Consider the following 20,791-nt stretch of genomic DNA (forward strand, 5'->3'; position numbering starts at 1 on the left):
TCATGAATATATAATCAATTAATTTATGATAAAAAAGTCAGAAATATATAATAGAAAACAATGCCTTCAGTAAGAAATGTTGGCAACAATACTAGCTACATGCAAAAAAAAAGAAACTCAACTACTCTTTTATACAATACAAAAAAAATTAACTCAGAATGGATTAAAGACTGCAATGTAAGGTTTGAAATCATAAAAGTCCTAGAAGAAAACAGAAGTGTTAAGCTGCTGAACACAGGCTTCAGCAATGATTTTTGCAAATTTGATACTGATACCAAAAACAAAGGCAACAATAAACAAAAATAAGCAAAAATAAATAAGTGGGACCACATCAAACTAAAATGCGTCTGTGAAAGCAACAAAGTAAAAGGACAATGTACTGAATGGGAGAAAATATTTACAAATCATATATCTCATAAGGGATTAACATCCAAAGTACATAAGCAACACATACAGCTCAGCAGCAAAAATCCCAAAATTTTAAAATGGGTGCTGCTGCTGCTACTGCTGCTAAGTCACTTCAGTCGTGTCTGACTCTGTGTGACCTCATAGATGGAAGCCCACCAGGCTCCCCCGTCCCTGGGATTCTCCAGGCAAGAACACTGGAGTGGGTTGCCATTTCCTTCTCCAATGTGTGAAAGTGAAGTCGCTCAGTCGTGTCCGACCCTTAGCGACCCCACGGACTGCAGCCCACCAGGCTCCTCCATCCATGGGGTTTTCTAGGCAAGAGTACTGGAGTGGCTTGCCATTGCCTTCTCCGTTTAAAATAGGTAGAGGTTCTAATTAGACACTTTTCCAAAGAAGACATACAGGTACATGAAGAAATCAATACCAAAATCACAATGAGATGTCACCTCACATATTTTAGGAAGACTACTATCAAAAAAACAAGAAAGAAGTGTTGGTGAGGATATGGAGAAAAAGAAAACCCCTGTCCCTGTGCAGCCTTAGTGAGAATGTAAATTGGTGTGGCTACAGTGAAAAACAATATAGAGATTTCTCAAAATATTAAAAATAGAACTACCATATGAATAGCAATTCCCACTCTGGATATTTACCAAATAAATGAAAACACTAACTTGAAAAGATATGGACACCCCCATGTTCACTGTAGCATTATTTACAAAAGCCAAGATACAGAAACAACCTAAGTATCCATGACAAGCCTAAATAGTGCTTTAAAAAGCACAGACATCGCTTTGCTGACAAAGATCCATAGAGTAAAAGCTATGGTTTTTCCAGTAGTCATGTAGAGATGGCAGAGTTGGGCCATAAGGAAGGCTGAGCTCTGAAGAACTGATGCTTTCGAACTGCAGTTCTGGAGAAGACTCTTTTGAGAGTCCCCTCAACTGCAAAAAGATCAAATCAGTTCATTCTAAGGGAAATCAACCCTGAATATTCACTGGAAGGACTGATGGTGAAACTGAAGCTCCGATACTTTGGTCACCTGATGTGAAGAGCCGACTCATTGGAAAAGACCCTGATGCTGGGAAAGATTGAGGGCAGGAGGAGAGGGGGGCAACAGAGGATGAGATGGCTGGATGGCATTACCGACTCAATGGACATGAATTTGAGCAAACTCTGGGAGAAGTGAATGACAGGGAAGCCTGGTGTGCTGCAGTCCATGGGTTTGCAAAGAGTCGGACATGACTTAGTGACTGAACAACAGGTCCATCAACAGATGAATGGAAAGAAAATGTGGTACACACACAGAGAGAAATATTATACTGCCATGAAGAAAGGAGAAAATCTTGCCATCTGTAATCAGGATGGCCTCAAGGGAATCATGCTAAGTGAAATATGTCAAACCAAGAAAGACAAGTATCATATGAACTCATTTAATCTGTGGAAGGTGAAAAAAAGAATAACAACAAAAAAACCCCAAATCTTCTCACTAAAGTCACAGGTAAAGAGAAGAGACTGGTGGTTGTCAGAGGCAGGAGATGGGGGGCAGGATATTAAATAGGTGAAGGAAGTAAAAAAAGTACAAAACTCTAGTTATAAACAATCTGCCTGCAATGAGGGAGATACAGGTTTGATCCCTGGGTCGGAAAGATCTTCTGGAGAAGGGAATGGCTACCCACTCTAGTACTCTTGCCTGGAGAATTCCATGATGGGCTACAGTCCATGAGGTCACAGAGAGTCAGACACAACTGAGCAACTAACACTTTCACTCATAATGCTATTTCATGAATATGAAATAATGACTTGAACACTACCACTACAAGAAGACAGTTCTCATTGTACTTTTAAGATTTTTACCTAAATACTATTAATTTATTAACTGAAAAGTAAAACTGTTTACACACACCAGACACACACACAAATGTAACTTCAAATGTACTATGACTTGTCAGAGTTAAAATGTTATCTATTTTAAAGTATTTTGCAATACATTAAGTGAAGTAAGTTTATTTACAATACGTAAAATTGATGAATCTACTGGTGAAAAGAAAAAAGGATGAAGTTAGTCCTTCTTTAAATCAATTTAAACTACTAAACACACACAACTCTGTGTGCATGTGGTTTAAAGACAACAGGAATTTTTAAGTGCTCAGTTTACCTGCTAAACACAGGGTCTATTATGTCCCTCTTACCTACAGTGTTTCCACTCATCCTAATTCTATTTTCTCTCTATTCATCTAACTGTTTAAGTCAAACAAACCAGACTTTGACTGAATATGGTACAAGGAAGTTGGCTACAATGAGCATATGAAGGTGGAAAGAAATTCAGTTTTCCAAATCCACTAAGTGGAATATTCGGACTTAAAATGCATAAATGTAATTTCAATATAAAATAAAGAGTTTTCAGAGAACTATATTTTTTTCTGAGATGGAGAAGAATCATGAAGTGGGATGCCACTAATGTCTACCACTGTGTCTAAACAATTTCCCTTACTTCTACCTTTCTATCAACAACCTACCCAGTCCCCTAAAACAAACAACACATTCATTTAAAGAGATCAGAAAAATTCATAAAGGCAACCAAATGCAAATAAAAATTTCCTGGGATTCAATTACCTAAACTGCTAGCACTTTGGTTGTTCTGGCTGTTTAATCTTAAGTTGTGTCCAACTCTTTGCGAGCCCATGGCATGTAGCTCACCAGGCTCCTCTGTCCAAGGGATTTCCTAGGCAAGAATACTGAAGTGGGTTGTCATTTCCTTCTCCGGTGGATCTTCCTGACACAGGGATCAAGTCCACATCTCCTGAACTGCAGGCAGGTTTTTTTTACTGCTGAGGCACCACTTTGTATAAGTGTTTTTTAAACAAAACTGAGGTTTTTGGTTTTTTTTTTTAATGGAAGCAGAGTTGATTTACGATGCTGTGTTAGTTTCAGGTATACAATAGGTGATTCAGTAATATACATATTCTTCTTCATATTCTTTTCCATCATGGTTTTCCTGGTGGCTCAGAGGGTAAATTGTCTCCCTGCAATGAGGGAGACCCTGGTTCGATCCCTGGGTTGGGAAGATCCCCAGGAGAAGGAAATAGCAACACACTCTGGTACTCTTGCCTGGAAAATCCCAAGGATGGAGAAGCCTGGTAGGCTACAGTCCTTGGGGTGCAGAGTCGGACATGACTGAGTGACCTTCACTTTCACTGAATATAGTAAGATCTTGCTGCTTGTCTAATTTATATATAGTAAGCGATATCTGCTAACTCCAGATCCTAATTTATCCATGGCCCACCTCCTTTCCCGTTCCATAACCATAGTTTATTTCCTATGGCTGTGAGTCTAAGACTGGGTTTGTTACTAATTTTATATACCACTGCCATTGTATGGTTATATGATGCCTTTGTACAAATAAAAAGAATGTCCTTCCTTAAGATGCTTTATCACCATCTGTGAAAAACTGTTGTAATAAATATGCAACTTCTGGCATGTACAATGTGAAGATTGCCTCCCCCCGTCCCCACACACACTTTGGGGACAAACCACCACAGGTAGAGGAACTAAGCAAATAACTTCACTCCGAAACTCATTTTACTTACTGTTAATTAAAGCTTTCAGGGTGGTTGTAGGAATTAAATATGGTGATACGTGTAAAATTATTTGGCAAATAGTATGAAAACAATAAATGAGAGCTATTATCAACATAATCATTAGTAGTAGTAGTAGCTGTTGTAGTGGTAGCAGTGGTAACCTTTCATTTTAACCTGTCCATCTTGTTAATCAGGTACTCTGAGATCTTTTCTCCAGCTATTTCAACACTGTCATACCTTGCTCAGTAAAGTTTATTAGTCTATCTCCAAGTTAATGGTCCCTATTATCAACTCTTACTCACAACTCATTTTATTAATTTCTGCACCCAAAAAAAACTCCCCACAGACACTGCTCCAAACTTTTCACCTTTAACACTGAATTTCAATCTTACTAGAGCTCGCCCTCACCTGTATTTGTGTGAATTTGTGAACTAAGTGATTTTTACATCCCTGGGTGGGGGGACGGGCTATTACTGAAATAATTTAAGTTACTCTGTTACAGTTTCCTTAACTTCCTTTTTCTTTATATTACATCTTCTGTCATTAATTATTTTTCCTTCCTTTGGATATTAGCCAGAAGGAAATGGCAACCCACTCCAGTGTTCTTGCCTGGAGAGTCCCAGGGACGGGGGAGCCTGGTAGGCTACCGTCGATGGGGTCACACAGAGTCGGACACGACTGAGGTGACTTAGCAGCAGCAGCAGCCACTGTGTCCAGGGTTAACTCCTTCACTTACATACTGAATTCTATTTTGCTTCTTCATAAACTATCCCTTCTTTTGCATCTTTTATCTTTCTGTTTCTCCTGAATCATACTAAAGTATAACAATATAAATGCTGCTCCAACTAAAAATAGTAGAAACACTTTTTTTTGGATCCTGTTACTTTCTCAAAAGATAGAAACTAGATTTATAGTATCTGGCAGAGTGATAACAAAATTTAATACCTAGTACATTTATTATAGTAAACATATCCAACACTTTTTCTCAGTCACTGGCCATCTTTCAAAGATATATATATATATTATTTTCAATTACATCATCAATACAATTTATAATGCCTAATCTCCTGTTCATTACTCAAATAGTCACAGCTAAAGGTCTGAATTAGCCTTTATTCTTTCATTGAAATCCCTTCAGCCAATTCTTTTTTTCCTTTATCCTAGTGAAAAGCTGTTTGGTTCAACTGAAAAAGTTACTCAATAAGTAAGTTTTCTGCAAGTTTTCTGATTTAAACTCCCCTAAGCAAACACTTGAGGCTAAAACACTTACTACCAGAACTTTTAAAAGCCAAAAACCATGACGTTATTGGTATAATCTATACTATGATTACTAATATCATTTTTCCTACCATCAAACACTTAGGCATCATGAAAACATAAGTGAAGTAGATAAAGTACACTTTCTCTATTACTTTGATGTCATTATTTAAAATCCTTCAATCAATGCAGGAGGTTATGTATTAGCAGTATATATTATAATATTTTAATGATTCACCATATGTAAAAGGACAGTTTAAAAACAAACATCTGTAGCTATAAAGCTAAGATTATTTCCTCTCTTTAAAATAAAATTAAAAGGGCTGAAAATAGCACTTCAGTTCAGATATTCTCATTTACAGTTTTCTTAATTGCTCAAGTTCTTGGCAAGTTATTTTTCCTTAATGACCAAAAAGTATTCCATGTCCCTCTTAATAGCCCTCTTCCTGCAAAAAAAAATTTAATTTGACTTAAAACACATGGGATAGATACTCCGCAGGAAAATTTTCATTTAAAAGCAAAATATGCATTTAATAAATGCACTAAATGATATGTCAAAAAATCTACATGGCAAACACATTTTAGTTTTTAAAACAGCTGTATTATTAGTTATAAAAAGCATTATTACTGTTGGAAACTAAATGCTTCTGTTGCTGCAGACATGAATTCTCTACTTCCAGCTTCTTTGCCCCAGTCAGCCCAGATGTAAAGCCACAGGTACAAACAACTGACTGGCTTAGTTGCCAAAGGAAATGAGGAAAGATGCAAGTATTCGGTCTATTTTTGGCTTTTGGAGAGAGAGATTGTACCTCCCAGTAATACTCAATTTATATAAAGTATCTCAACTGAGGAAGAGGGTTCCAGTGGAAGACAGCCAAAACCAACAGTCTTTGGCTCTGCTTCTTTTCCTCCTAATAAGTAATAATATCAATAACAATAAAATATTAATGATAGTAGAATATTATTAACAACCAACTAATTACTAACCTACTGTTCTGTAATACAGTTACATATTTTATATAGCAAAACAGAAAATGTATTGTCAGGGATCTTGTTTAAATATGCTTTTAAAATGTGAACCCTCCAGTAAAATCTGAATATGGGATAAATAATAGTTCACAGTTGAAAAGTAGTATGGAAACATATTTGTACAAGTTAGGCATTATGATAATGTTATGCTTAATAAACTAAACAGAAGCTTGGAGATAACAATGAATGATGTGTGTGTTTGTTTATTTTCAATAAGATAAATAAAGCACGCAAATACACTGAATTCTTTGATTCTTACTTGAATTCTTTGCAAGTTCTGGCAGTACACTACTTCACACCATTCTCAACAAAGCTGCACACAGTATAAAGCACCTCTTTTTATATGAAGTTCTGTTTGTTCAGAACTTATTATGTATTCATATATTCACAAACATCATCTTACCTGAATTCTGTGATAGCTTTCTGAAGAAGGTAAAACTATTGCCACTATATTGCTGAGGAAACAAGCTTTCAAGCTTACTATAACTTTCTAGAGCCATAGTTTCTACAGCCATGCAGCAAGAGTTGGGATTTGAAACCAGATATGTCTAACACTGAAGATCTGATTTTTTTCTACTATCCTAGAATACATGATTGTTTACTTGGATAATTTGTACACATTCATTACTAGGTAAAAACTGAGTCATTACACTTTTATACACACCATCCATTATACTATGATTTTTTCTTTAAATGTTGGAAAATTCTGAAAGAATACTAGGTTTGAGATTAGCATTTGTACATAATTCTCCTTATTGTGTACACAACTCTCAAAGAATAAAGTTTGTTTAATAAACTACAGGCTAGATTTTTGACCCTAAGAAATTCTTTCACAGAATATTTTAAGGAACACTGAAAAGGACTTCAATACAATTTGCAAAATGGTCTCATGGTATGTAACTTTTTGGTTTCAGGTACCATCTTTAAGTAGTCTTTGGTAGTCAGTGTTTGAAAGAACAAAGCAAGGTAAAAAGAAACAAAAAATCAAAGACAAACTATAATGATACATTATGTATTTCAATTATAAACTGACATTAACATCATGCTGACAATATATTAGTAAGAATAAAGATAAGAATAAGGACTTCTAGTTTCTGTTCAGACATATAAAGAGCCTGGAAGTTGTCACTCCCATCCTCAGAACAAGAAAAACTGGAACAAAATGAAAATTAACATTTAAAATCATCAGAGAACTGAGGTCACAAGGCAAACTGTTTCCCTGAAAATTAAGTAGACTGCTGAAAATACAGAAACACAAATAACTGCTTAAGTCAGTAACTGAGAGGAATACTGAAGCAGAAACTACGAATTGATGGAGACCCAGTACGGACTATCCTGAAAGGTAAAAAATCCTGAAGGACCAATCTCTGGGGAAAGCCCACACTTTTGTGAGTTTTATTTCCAGGAACCGTAGAAGGTTCTCGTGGTAGACTGGAAAAAAAACTCCTTAATACTTACAACAGGGAGAGGGAGAAAGTAACATTTTAAAATATGCCTGGGGTATTCTTTTCTCCTTAATTAAGGCCTGCTCTCAAGAAAAATTACCAGAGCCTTATCTGACCTAGTGGAAGAGCAATCAGATGATTTGAGCCCCTTCAGATTCCCTGTCTCATATAAGGGGAGAAAAATAATGGCTATGAAACTCTTCTCAAAGTCATAGTTCCAGAGACTCAAACCCACCTTTCAAAAAGGTAAAATTTAATCATGAGAGTATAGAATGTTTCCCCTCCCCAGTATGCTATCACTTCATCAACAGTGTTCCAGCAGAACTGTGGATTACAACTGAGAGAGCTGTCAGATACAGACTCTACTTTAAAAGGAATATCTAAGGAAACCCAAACACAACAGCAAACATTAACATAGCGTAACTCCTTGCTAAATAAACATAAAACTCACACTGAAAGTCTATTTATCTCAGTTCCTATTAACTGATACACATCCAACATTCAACAAAAAGGCATACTATGTGTTAAAGCAAAATTAAACTACAGACTAAAGATATAATACATGCATCAGAACTAGACTCAGACATGGCAGAGATTTTGGAATGATCACCCTGGGAATTTTAAATAATTATGATTAATAGGTTAAGATGCTAATGAAAAAAGTTGCACCATGTAAGAAGAGATGGGTAATGTAACAGAGAAATGGAGATATTAAGAATCAAAAGGAAATGCTAGAAATTAAAAAAAAAAAACAACTGAAACAAAGGATGCCTTTCATGAAAATCATCAGTAGACTAGACATGGCAAAAGAATTGGTGAGCTTGAAGATATGTCAACAGAAACATCCCAAACTGAAGAACAAAGAGAAAAGAAGAATTGAAAAAAAGAGAAACAGAATGTCCAAGAACTGTGAAACAATTACAAAAGGTACAACATACGTATACTGGGAATAACAGAAGGAGGGGAAAGAGAAAAAACAAGAAATATTTGAAGTAAGAATGGCTGAGAATTTTCTAAAATTAACAACACACCAAAGAACAGATCTAGGAAACTCACAGAACATCAGATAGGCTAAATGTAAGAAAAAACTACACTTAAAGCATATCTTATTCAAACTGCTAAAATTCAAGGACAAAAAAATCTTGAAAGAAGCCAGAGAGAAAAAATCCTTACTAATAGAAGAACAAGGATAAGATTATACTGGATGCTTCCTGAGAAACTATGCAAGGAAAAAGAGTAAAGTGAAATATTCATATAAAGTGTTGAAAGAAAAAGATTAAACCTAGAATTTTGTGTACACAAAACTGTCTTTGAAAAGTGAAGGACAAATAAAGGCTTTCTTGGATAAACAAAAACTGAGTGCATTTGCACAGCAGACCTGCCTACAATAAATGTTAAAAGAAGTTCTTAGAGACAGAGAAAGTGGTAGAGGTAAAAAAAACTAAGATCTATATAAAGAAAGGAAGGATGTTAGAGAAGGAACAAATGGAGATAAAATATTTCACATTTCTATTGACTGATCTATTAGACAAATGTTTGTTCAAAATATTGATAAAGCAACAATGTATTTGGCAAATATAACTTCTGCATAAGTAAAATGAAGGACAACAATGGCATAAGGGATACTAGGAAAGAAGAATACTAAGTTACAAGGTACCTAAAATATCCAGGAAGCCATATATTGTTTGAAAGTGCACTTAGAATACCTATAAATATACATTTCAAACTCTAGGAAAACCATAAAAAATTTTCAAAGAAGCAATTATACTGAGAGAAGAAAATGGAACCATATAAAGTACTCAATTAAAACAAAAAAGAGGAATAAGATGGACAAAAGAAACACAAACAAGTGGAATAAACAGAAAACATTTACAAATATGATACACATTAATACAATCGTATCAATAATCACTTTAAATATGACTGGTCAAAATACACTAATTTAGAGACAAAGACTGGCAAAGTACATATGAAACAACGTGCGGTTAAATGAAAAGGCATGGACTAAAAGCAAAGGGAAGGAGAAATATACACCATGTAACACTAATCAAAATAAAACTGATTACATTAAGTTAATAAAAACAGACCTGAGAGCTGGATACTATGAGGGACATTATTACATAATGATAAACATGTCAATTCTTCCCAAAGACAATTCTTAAGGTATATAATTCTAACATAAGGCATCAATATATTAGGCACAATCTGACAGAACTGCAAGGAGAAACAGAAAAATCCACCATTTTATTTGGAGACTTCAGCACACCTCTACCTGTAACTGGTAATTCGAGCAGGCAGAATATCAGTAAGGATATAGTTGAACTACACAGCACCATCAATCAATTGGATTTAATTGACATTTATATAAGACTTCATTCAATAATAGCAGAAAACACATTTTTCTTATGCTTAAAGGAACATTCACCAAAACAGACCATATAAAACATACCTTAACAAATTTAAAATAATACAAATAACATAAAATAAGCTTTAAGATCTCAATGGAATTAAACTAGAAATCACTAACAGAGAGCTTAAATGTCTCAAAATACCTGGAGATCAAACAACAAACTTCTAAAACATTGGAACTAACTGAAAATGAAAACACAACTTATCTAAATTTGTGGGCTACAGCTAATACAGTATACAGAGAAAAATTATAGCATTAAATGTATGTATTAGAAAAGACCATCTAAAATCAATAATCTAAACTTCCATCTTAGGAAACTAGAAAAAGAAGAGCAATGTAAACTCAAAGCAAACAAGAGAAAAGAATAAAAATCAGAGCAAAAATCAATTAAAGGAAAACGGACAATCAAGAAAGGAAATCAACAAAACCAAAAGCTGGAAAAGATAAACCTCTAACTAGCTTAACCAAGAAAATAAGTCAGAGAAAATACAGATTACTAATACCAGATTTAAGGGGAGTGGGGGGCTATAGCTACTGAGCCCACAGATATTAAAAGCAGCAGTCCCCACCTTTTTGGCACGAGACTAGTTTAGTGGAAGACAATGTTTCCACGAACTGGGGAAGATATTGAGATTATTCAAGCAAATTACATTTATTGAATTCAATGAACAGGAAGTGGAACTCAGGCAGTAATGCAAGTGATGGGAGCAATTGTAAACACAGATTAAGCTTCACTTGCAGGTCTGTCACTCGCCACCTACTGTGTGGCCTGTGTGGCTTTTTTCTTAACAGGCCACAGATCAGTACCAGTCTTTGGCTCTGAGGTTGAGGACCCCTGATAAAAAGGATAATAAAGCAATATTATAAATAATTTTATGCCACAAATTTGATACTTAGATGAGTAGAACAAAAACATACATAATCTGCCAAAACTCCACAAGGATTAGCAGATAATCTGAAAGAAACTGAATTAATAACATTCCAAAGACAAAAAAAAGCACTAGATCTAGATGCTTTCACTGGTGAATTCTATCAACCATTTAAGGTAGAAATGGTACCAGTTTTCTATGATCTCTACAAGAAAATGGAAGTGGAGTGAATATTTCCTAAATCATTCCATAAGGTTGAACTACAGTAGTAGTAAAATAACACAAAGATAGAAAAACTACAGACTAGTATCTCTCATGAACACAGATGTGAAAACACATTCACAAATCAAAGCAAGTGATGTATAAAAAGAACTATATATTAATCAAAAATGAATGAATGATTCACTTTGTCAGTGTGGCCCCCCTACCCTGCTTTACTCCTTCACTAAGCCATTGAGGCCAATTGTGAGTGAAAGTGAAAGTGACTAAGTCAAGTCTCACTCTTTGAAACCTCATGGACTATACAGTCCATGGAATTCTCCAGGCAAGAATACTGGAGTAGGTAGTCTTTCCCTTCTCCAGGGAAACTTCCCAACCCAGGGATGGAAGCCAGGTCTTCTGCATTGCAGGCGGATTCTCTACCAGCTGAGCTGCAAGGGAAGCTCTGAATAAGTACCTTAAGGAAAGCTGGAAAAAAAATTTCAAAATTTAATTAATCTAATCCACCACACCAAAAGTCTAAGGAAGAAAAATTGTATAATTATATCAACAGATATAGAAAAAGCATCTGACAAAGTTTAATACCAATGGATTACTAAAACCTTGGTGAACAGCCCAATTAAAAAATGAATTAAAAATCTGAACAGGCATCCCACCAAAAAGAATATACAAATTGTAAATGAGCATAATTTTTTTTTTTTAACTTGCTCAGTCGTGTCCGACTCTTTGTGATCCCATGGACTGTAGCCTACCAGGCTTCTCCATTAACGGGATTCTCCAGGCAAGAGTACTGGAGTGGGTTGCCATTTCCTTCCCCAGGAGATCTTCCCAGCCCGGGGATCGAACCTGGGTCTCTTGCATTTCAGGCAGACGCTTTACCATCTGAGCCCTTTTGTCATTAAGGAAATACAAATTAAAATGAGATCTAGAATGGCTAAAATCTAAAAAGCTGACGGTATCAAATGCTGGTGAGGATATGGAGCAACAGAATTCTCATTCATTATTGGGGGGAAAGCAAAACGGCACAGCCACTTTGGAAAACAGTTTGATAGTGTCTTACAATGTTAAACATAGTATTACCACACGATCGAGCAAATGTAATCCTCAATATTTGCTCAAATTATTTGACAAAGTATGTCCACACAAAAACCTGCACACAAATGTTTATAGTGGCTTTATTTATAATTGTCCAAAACCAAACGTAACCAAAATGTCCTTCTATAGTTGAATGGGTAAGCAAACTAGTACATCTATACAATGCAGTATCATTCAGCAATAAAAATAAGCGAGAAAGCCACAAAAGGCATGGAAGAACCTTAAATACTTATTGCTAAGTGAAAGAAGTCAATCTGAGAAGGCTACATATTGTATGATTCCAATTACATGACAGTCTGGAGAAGGTAAAACTATACAGAGATAGTGAAAAAAAATCAGTATTTAGCAGGGGTTAGAAAGGGAAGCAGTGAGGAGAAATGAATACGTGGAAGCACAAAAGATTTTCAGAGTGGTAATGATATTCTGTATGACACTATAACAGTAGATCCATAATATCATGCACGGTCAAAATCCAGAGAAGTGTATATAACACAAAGAGTGAATCTTAATGGAAACTATGGACTTAGTTAGTTCTAGTCATCAACCATAACATATATACTACACTAATTCAAGATGTTAGTATTAGGGTAAACTGTGCAGGGAAGAGAAAGTATACGATAAAACTTGCACTATCGGTTCAACATTTTTATAAACCTAGAACTGCTTTAAAAAAGTCTATTCAGTACGGAGAGTCCTTAAAAAAACTAGGAATAAAACTATGATATGACCCAACAATCCCACTAGTTGGCATATACCCTGAGAAAACCGTAATTGAAAAAGACACATGTACCCCAGTTTTCACTGCAGCACTATTTACAATAGCTAGGACATGGAAGATGTGGTATATATGTATACACACACACGCACACACACCCCAGAATATTACTCATCTATAAAAAGGAACATGTTTGAGTCAGTGCTAAGAAGGGGATGAACCTAGAGCCTATTTATTATACAGAGTGAAATTTAGTCAGAAAGAGAAAATCAAACATTGTATATTAACGCATATATATGGAATCTAGAAAGATGATATTGATGAATCTGTTTTCAAGGCAGCAATGAAGATGCAGACATAAAGAACAGACTTATGGACAAGGAGAGGGGGAAGGAAAGGGTAGGATGAATGGAGAGAATGGCATGGAAACATTTGCACTACCATATGTAAAATAGATAGCCAGAGGGAATTTCTTATATGATTCAGGGAACTCAAACTGGGACTCTGTGACAATCTGGGGGTGGGAGGGAGGTTCCAGAGGGAGAGGACATATGTATAGCTATGGCTGCTTTGTGCTGCTGTATGGCAGAAATCAACACAATATTGTAAAGCAATCATCCTTCAATAGGGCTTCCCCAGTGACTCAGACAGCAAAGAATCTGCCTGCAGCGAGGGAGACCTGGGTTCAATTGCTGGGTCAGGAAGATCCCTGGAGAAGAGAATGGCTCCCCACTCCAGTATTCTTGCCTGGAGAATGCCATGGACAGAGAGGCCCGGTGAGCTACAGTCCACGGGGTCACAAAGAGTCAAACACGACTGAATGAGTAACACCAACACTATCCTTCAATTAAAGATAAAATTTTTTAAAAAGTCTATGAATTCTTTTGAAGAAATAAGATAAATATTACCACTACTATTATATACCTGTTTTGGAAACATTAGATATTATAATTGGATGAGAGGACTAACTAAGGCATAAATATAGAAAACAACCACCAGTTAAAAATATAATGGAAGTTAACATCATTTATGGATAACAAGAAATAAGAACTATGACTAGCAATAAAATTACAGAAGTTGTAGAATTTATGGGAACAAATATTAAAGCCCTACTGGGCTGAAAAAGACTATAATACCATGGAATGATACTTTCTTCTTATAAAGAAAAAAAAAAATCAATATTGGAAAAATATTCACTACTTAATAACAAACAAAAATAGCCATTTATTAAAAGCAATTAAAATAAAGATCCCAACATACTTCCCTGGGGGAATCTCTGGAAACAATCTAAAGTTCATTTGAAAGGATAAACATCTGTGTAGGTACCAAGTCTGATTTATATATCACTTTAATTTTGAAAATTAACATAGTGTCTGATACAAGGTAAGTGCTTGAAAAACCGAGAAACACTGAAAAGGGAAATTAGGAGGAGGAACTTGCCCTCTAACATCAAAACTGCAAGTGACAGTATGATAAGGACACAGACCATTGGGATAACAAGTAATTCAGAAACAGAAAAAGCATACAAAATTAAGTACATATCAAAGGTGGCCATTCAAATACCTAAGGGAAAAATGAACTCATCAAATATTAGTCACTTGGAAAACAACAATCATTACTTTACACAGAAACTAAATTACTGATGGATCAAAAAGTTAAAATATTAAGAGTGCAGAAGACAACAAAATATATAATTTATGATCTAAGAGTTGAGAAGGTCGTTTTGAACCTGAAACATGGTTTTTCTAGTCTCTTCACTGAAAAGTCCTAGAAACAATAGCCAATGTAAAAGCAATAGATATTTTCTGAAGCCCAGATTAAATATCATTTCCCATTAAAAGACATCAGATGTCCTAGCTATGGTTTTTCCAGTGGTCATGTATGGATGTGAGAGTTAGACTGTGAAAAAAAATGAGTGCCAAACAATTGATGCTTTTGAACTGTGGTGTTGGAGAATACTCTTGAGAGTCCCTTGGACTGCAAGGAGATCCAGGCAGTCCATCCTAAAGGATATCAGTCCTGGGTGTTCATCGGAAGGACTGATTTTGAAGCTAAAACTCCAATACTTTGGCCACCTGATGCAAAGACCTGACTCAGCGGAAAAGACCTGATGGTGGGAAAGATTGAGGGGATGACAGAGGATGAGATAGTTGGATGGCATCACCAACTCAATGGACATGGGTTTGGGTGGACTCTGGGAATTGGTGATGGACAGGGTGGCCTGGCGTGCTGCAGTTCATGGAGTCACAAAGAGTTGGACACGACTGAGCGACTGAACTGAACTGTCCTTGGAGAAACAGTTGATTCCCCGTATGGGGCAGGAAATACACAAGTTAAGTCCAGAACATTTCATCTAACAGGGAGAAAGGAAGCTATCAAAGACAAATTAAGATCACATCCAGCTTCAACAGGCCTTCACTGGCCAAAGATGGGAGAATCTGAACATTAAGAAGGATACAGTATATGCAGTGGATTGAAATATCTCAAATATGCTTATGTACACAAGTTCATCCACAACGATACTAAAATAAAAAAATAAATTAAAAAAAAAACCCTCATCTCATAGTCACCTTTGTGCAGTTAGTAAACAACTCATTATTTTCAAAATTGGTAAATAAGAGAAATATTCAATAATTTGGCTTTTTCTCTGGAAACTATTCCTCAGAGAAATCAGACAATTGATAAAAAGGAAACTTTACATTTTATAACAATAAAATAATGTATCCAGGCCGTAATTTTCAATGGCTGTCTACATCACCAAAAGAGACACTAGAGAGTACCTATTGCCTGACGAAGTACAAAATGCCATTTCTAAAACACTGTTCATAAAAATCAAAATGGAATCTTATCAAACATCTGGACCTAACGACTAACATACAGAAAATTCAAAGTCAGAGTAACATGCTACACAACAGCAGTCAAATCAGACTGTGATGCTTTACGGACAAACAAGCTGCTTTTATCAAGAAAAAACTGGGAGGAGACAACTTGAGAGATGGAGGGCTATCTACAGATTTAAAAAGACATAACAGCCTTTTCAACCTCAGTCAATGTTTGAATCTTCCATTCCAATTCAAACTTCAAATGAACAGAGGACAAGTGGAGAAATGTAAACACTGATGCCTATGTGAAGATCTCATAAATTTGAAGCAATGGACATCACCAGACAGTTGACAGAAATCAGACTGATTATATTCTTTGCAGCCAAAGATGGAGAAGCTCTATACAGTCAGCAAACACAAGACCAGGAGCTGACTGTGGCTCAAATCATGAACTCCTTATGGCCAAATTCAGACTGAAATTGAAGAAAGTAGGGAAAACCACTAGACCTTTCAGGTATGACCTAAATCAAATCCCTTATGACTATACAGTGGAAGTGAGAAATAGATTTAAGGGACTCGATCTGATAGAGTGCCTGATAAACTCTGGACGGAGGTTCATGACACTGTACAGGAGACAGGGACCAAGACCATCCCCATGGAAAAGAAATGCAAAAAAGCAAAATGGCTGTCTGGGGAAGCCTTACAAATAGCTATGAAAAGAAGAGAAGTGAAAAGCAAAGGAGAAAAGAAAAGATATAAGCATCTGAATGCAGAGTTCCAAAGAATAGCAAGGAAAGATAAGAAACCCTTCTTTAATAATCAATTCAAAGAAATAGAGGAAAACAATAGAATGGGAAACACTAGAGCCCTCTTCAAGAAAATCAGAGAAACCAAGGGAACATTCTATGCAAGATGCGCTCAATAAAGGGCAGATGGTAGGAACCTAAGAGAAGCAGAAGACATTAAGAGGTGGCAAGATAACAAAGAAGAACTGTACAAAAAAGATCTTCACGACCAAGATAATCACGATGGTGTGATCACTCACCTAGAGCCAGACATCCTGGAATGTGAAGTCAAGCGGGCTTTAGGAAGCATCACTACAAACAAAGCTAGTGGAGGTGATGGAATTTCAGTTGAGCTATTTCAAATTCTAAAAGACTATGCTGTGAAAATGTTGCATTCAATATGCCAGCCAATTTGAGAAATTCAGCAGTGGCCACAGGACTGGAAAAGGTCATTCCAATTCCAAAGAAAGGCAATGCCAAAGAATGCTTAAACTACCGCACAATTGCACTCATCTCACACACTAGTAAAGTCATGCTTAAAATTCTTCAAGTCAGACTTCAGCAAAACGTGAAGCATGAACTTTCAGATGTTCAAGCTGGTTTTAGAAAAGGCAGGGGAACCAGAGATCAAATTGCCAACATCTACTGGATCGTGGAAAAAGCAAAAGAGTTCCAGAAAAACATCTGTTTCTGCTTTATTCACTATGACAAAGCCTTTGTGTGGACCACAATAAACTGTGGAAAATTCTTCAAGAGATGGGAATACCAGAGCACCTGACCTGCCTCTTGAGAAACTTGTATGCAGGTCAGGAAGCAACAGTTAGAACTGGACATGGAACAACAGACTGGTTCCAAATTGGGAAAGGAGTACATCAAAGCTGTATACTGTCACCCTGCTTATTTAATTTTTATGCAGAGTACATCATGAGAAACGCTGGACTGGAGGAAGCACAAGCTGGAATCAAGATTGCCAGGAGAAATATCAATAACCTCAGATATGCAGATGACACTACCCTTATGGCAGAAGGGGAAGAACTAAAGAGCCTCTTGATGAAAGTGAAAGAGGAGAGTGAAAAAGTTGGCTTAAAGCTGGACATTCAGAAAACTAAGATCATGGAATCAGGTCCAATCACTTTATGGCAAATAGATGGGGAAACAGTGGAAATAGTGTCAGACTTTATTTTTTGGGGCTCCAAAATCATTGCAGATGCTGATTGCAGCCATGAAATTAAAAGACGCTTACTCCTTAGAAGGAAGTTATGAACAACCTAGATAGCATATTAAAAAGGAGAGACATTACTTTGCCAACAAAGGTCCATCTAGTCAAGGCTATGGTTTTTCCAGTGGTCATGTATGGACGTGAGAGTTGGACTGTGAAGAAAGCTAAGCACAGAAGAATTGATGCTTTTGAACTGTGGTGTTGGAGAAGACTCTTGAGAGTCTCTTGTACTGCAAGGAGATCCAACCAGTGCATCCTAAAGGAGATCAGTCCTGAGTGTTCACTGGAAGGACTGATGTTGAAGCTGAAAGTCCAATACTTTGGCCACCTTATATGAAAAGCTGATTCACTGGAAAAGACCCTGATGCTGGGAAAGATTGGGGGCAGGACGAGAAGGGGACGACAGAGGATGAGATGGTTGGATGCCATCACCAACTCAATGGACATGGGTATGGGGGGACTCCGGCAGTTGGTATTGGACAGGGAAGCCTGTTGTGCTGGGGTTCATGGGGTCGCAGAGTCGGACATGACTGAGTGACCAAACTGAACTGAACTGAATGTTATTTTTCTGCAGGGTTATAAATTATTGTTAAAGAGTAGTGTCCTAATTTTTTAGAGATACATGCCTGCAGATTTAAAAAGAAATTACTAACATGTGTGATGTAAGGGTGAGTAGTGCATTTCACAATAATTTATCGGTGAAAGATATAATTTTAGTTCTAAATCTGAATGAGTCAAGGAAGATTCATTAATATCTTTGATTGGATATTAAAGAGATCAGAGCATAGTTATTTAGGGACAATAGCTACTACATGTAGTTTTCCACCTGGAATTTAAACTAAAAATGAACAGACATCCTTTGGTAGCCATTGGGAATAGATTCCAGGTTCCCCTCAGATCTGAAGATGCTTAAGTTCTTTATATATAATGGTTAAGTATTTGCATATAACTTAAGAATATCTTCCTGTATACTTTAAATCATTTCTAGACTACTTCAGTCAGTTCAGTTCAGTTGCTCAGTCGTGTCCGACTCTTTGAGACCCCATGAATCATAGCACGCCAGGCCTCCCTGTCCATCACCAACTATTCACTCAAACCCATGTCCATCAAGTTGGTGATGCCATCAGCCATCTCATCCTCTGTCTTCCCCTTCTCCTCCTGCCCTCAGTCCCTCCCAGAAGCAGAGTCTTTTCCAGTGAGTCAACTCTTCACATGAGCTGGCCAACGTACTGGAGTTTCAGCTTTAGCATCAGTCCTTCCAACGAACACCCAGGACTGATCTCCTTTAGAATGGACTGGTTCGATCTCCTTGCAGTCCAAGGGACTCTCAAGAGTCTTCTCCAACACCACAGTTCAAAAGCATCAATTCTTCAGCGATCAGCTTTTACCTAATACATTGTAAATGTTATGTAAACAGCTGTAAATACAATGTAACTGCTATGTAAATGGAGAAGGCAATGGCAAGCCACTCCAGTACTCTTGCCTAGAAAATCCTATGGATGGAGGAGCCTGGGTAGGCTGCAGTCCATGGGGTTGCTACGAGTCAGACATGACTGAGCAACTTCACTTTCACACATTAGAGAAGGAAATGGCAACCCACTCCAGTGTTCTTGCCTGGAGAATCCCAGGGACGGGGGAGCCTGGTGGGCTTCCGTCTATGGGGTCACACAGAGTCAGACATGACTGAAGTGACTTAGCAGCAGCAGCAGCTATGTAAATAGTTGCCAGCACACGGGCAAAGTTTTGCTTTTTGGAACTTTCTGGAATTTTGGGAGAATATTTTTAATTCCTGTTTGCTGGAATATCAAGTGCAGATATGAAATTGTTTAATTGCGAACTCAGGGTTCAACTTTTTTGCAACTCTATGGACATTAGCCCACCAGGCTCCTCGATCCATGGCATTTCCCAGGCAAGAATACTGCAGTGGGTTGCTATTAGGTACTCCAGGGGATCTTCCTGACCCAGGGATTGAACTTGCATCCCCTGCATTGCAGGCAGATTCTTTACCAATGAGCCACCTGGGAAGCCCTGAAGATATGAAAGGTCAAGTGTAATAAAAGCCTTTACTCTCCTGTCCTTATGCTATTGATATCCTAAGCTTCTCACAGTTCCCTGGGCATAAATAGTTCCTTCTATAATTCCCTGCACTTGCTATTATGAATGAAATTATTTTTGCATGACAAACTCCTACTCATACTTTAAGAACCAATTCAAAAGTAACATTTATAACAAAACATTTTAACCATCCTAGCATTACATTCTGTCCATTATACTGCCAATAATGCTATAACATAGAAACTATTTTTATAGTACTTATTTAAACTGTCTTTTTTTTTTGCATGTGCTTCCCTAAAAGTTGAGAGTGATCTTTATATCTCTACCTCCTAACACATGAACCCTTCTAGAGGGTCTTCAATAAATATCTGCAGAATCAAACTCAACTAATTATCAATGTAGTATCTAAAACTGACCTTAAAAATTGACCATGTCTAAGAAATCTTGTTGAGTATTTTTCTGGAAAGACTTAAAAAGACGAGATATACCATTCAAATTTTGTAACAACAGTCTTACTAACAAGATGGGAAACTGTCATGCATTTAGATTGATTAACCCTTTCAGTGATTTTTTTTGTTGAAATACTCTCAACACTTCATCTAAAGAAGCTACTCCCAAACGTTTTAGTGAACAAATAGCACGAACTGACTACGTACTCCATCAGCTACTATTTTGTGATGAAAAACTAAAACAAAAATCTTAAAAAAAAAAAAGTTGCAAATTAACTTACAATATAAACATTAAAAAAGTTATTAAATAAATGAAAGAAATAATCAGAGGAAACATAAAGCACTAGTTTAAAAAAACCCTTTTGACAGATTTTACACTATGGTCTAGATACACATACTTATATACATATATAAATAAAAACAATACTTACCCCTA

At 36.6% G+C, this 20,791-nt stretch overlaps 1 protein-coding gene across 1 annotated transcript in view; it reads right to left on the bottom strand.

The window, feature by feature from the left end:
- ARID2 (AT-rich interaction domain 2) overlaps positions 1-20,791 on the bottom strand; it is a 194,926-nt gene that overhangs the window by 20,621 nt on the left and 153,514 nt on the right. The gene's annotated exons all lie outside the window — the stretch shown is intronic.

The sequence above is a fragment of the Moschus berezovskii genome, chromosome 6 (genome assembly GCF_049115385.1).
Source record: "Moschus berezovskii isolate FMDL1 chromosome 6, NW_MosBer_1.0, whole genome shotgun sequence".
Lineage (NCBI taxonomy): Eukaryota > Metazoa > Chordata > Mammalia > Artiodactyla > Moschidae > Moschus > Moschus berezovskii.